Here is a 2,029-nt window from a genome sequence, read left to right as displayed (position 1 = left end):
CCTACAACAGGTGTGTCTTCTAAGGGGCACCTCCTATGTCTGACATCTGAATATGTGATACTTAATATGTATTCTTTAACTATTTTTGTTTCAATTCTTTTTGGTTAGCAGGAACATTACCTGCAATACCCTACTATAGGTGTGCATATTCAAAAAATTTGTCTTCCTGCTGTTCCAGCAGGCACACAATCAGACCCTTTTTAAAAATAACACAGGATTTTTCTAACAAGCAGGAACACCACCTGCAATACCCTCTCATAGGTGTGTATATATAAACAAGTCTGTGTGTATATTAAAACAACTTATTTTCCTGCAAGACTAGCAGGTATTCCTAGCAGGAACACTACCTGCAATACCCTCTCATAGGAGTGCATATTCAATCAATACTGTGTGTATATTTATTTTTCAAACAAAAAATACACACATTTTTTAGGTAAATACCGTGTGCCCACCACTGTTTAAAAATTCATACTTTTCCACTGTCATAAGTGAATATTTAGTGTGTTTATCTCTCGGCACCTTATGCTTCTCTTCTTAATTGTATCATCTGTACGATACTGCTTATCATCACCAAGATGCATATCTAATTGAAATCCAACAGGTGACCGCAAGAAATTAAGAACGTCCAAATATGTGTCCTATATGACTTTGTAATTCTTTTTCTACATTCTCACTTTCCTTCCTTCCGTGAACTCTCATCCACGATTCAGGCGGACTAGTCCCCTACGGGACACGTCCCGCCAGTCTAACGGGGACAGCAGATTCACATCTTATTATCTATACATTCTTATTATTTTCTCTCCCGAGAAGGAATCCATCCTTCCGCTTCGGTGCACTCTCATTGGCGATGTAGGGCAATTTCTCTCTACGACCATACCCCTCCGTTCACGCCCAATCTCGTCCGATCTTGGAAGCTAAACGGAGGTGGGCTGGGTCAGTACCTAGACGGGTGACTACTAGGGAATACCCGGTGAAGTAGGAAGATCTACCTAGGGCAATAACGCCAACAGCAGTATCACTACTTTACTGATTCCTACTATTCTCTTAATCCTTAATAAGTTTACCAATCTAAGACAGTGGCTAACTATCAGATATCAGCACATAGTGTGTGGGCTCTCTCATTCACTAACCCTACCCTATTCAGGGTTGTATTAATACAAACCAAGTTTGTACAGATTCTTAGCAGACGGAGGTTGCTTGTGATGTAGCCACCCTCCATTATGCAATTATCCAGGTATAATTAAGGATCTGAACATTCCACACATTATTGTGTAACACTTAATGGTGTTCCTTCCTGATACAATTTTCATACATGGTCATACGTGCAGTATATATCCAGTTTCGAGTTTTCTAATGAGGTGTAGAGTACAAGCCTAAAATGTCATTATCATTTCTCATTTGATCATAATTGAAAAGTAAACAATAATAAGAGTGCGCCCAAACTAGAGTCATACTTTTTCTCCTTGTAGATACATATGTACTATTCAGGAAGTCCACAGACAGAAACACCACCTTATTGACCAGTAGTTTCCATCCCCCCTCGTTAAAAAACTATCTACCCATCTCACAATTTCTACGAGTAATGCGTATCAATAATGACGAAGAAATTAGGGAGAAACAATTGGTGGAAATGAAACAGAGGTTTAGAGAAAGAGGTTACTCTACCAAAGTGATCAGCAACAGTTTGCGTAGAGCCAGGAACCTATTCAGCAAAAAATCACCTAAGGTTGTTGCTAATGATAATCGTATGATCTACACTACGAAGTTTGACAATTATGCACATTTTACACGTAAAACACTGCGGAAGCATTGGCCAATCTTAAAATCTGATCAAGGGTTACCATTTACACACACAAACCCACCGATGATGGCTTACAAACGAGGGCCTAATTTACGACAGATGCTGATGAGGCCTACATCAGTACCTGAGACTAAGTTGAATTTTCTTCAGATTATGAGTAAAAAACCTGGCTGCTTTTCATGTGGGAAATGCACAACGTGCAGATCCCTGCAGACTGGTTCTACCTTT

The 2,029-nt window shown here is 39.5% G+C and overlaps 1 pseudogene; it reads left to right on the top strand.

Annotated features, from left to right (window-relative positions):
• Positions 1-863: 863 nt before the first annotated feature.
• LOC134946136 (5S ribosomal RNA) lies at positions 864-982 on the top strand (annotated as a pseudogene).
• Positions 983-2,029: the final 1,047 nt, after the last annotated feature.

The sequence above is a fragment of the Pseudophryne corroboree genome, chromosome 7, assembly GCF_028390025.1.
Source record: "Pseudophryne corroboree isolate aPseCor3 chromosome 7, aPseCor3.hap2, whole genome shotgun sequence".
Lineage (NCBI taxonomy): Eukaryota > Metazoa > Chordata > Amphibia > Anura > Myobatrachidae > Pseudophryne > Pseudophryne corroboree.
Note: the sequence above shows the minus strand (reverse complement) of the source record. Positions and strands in the feature narration are given on the sequence as shown.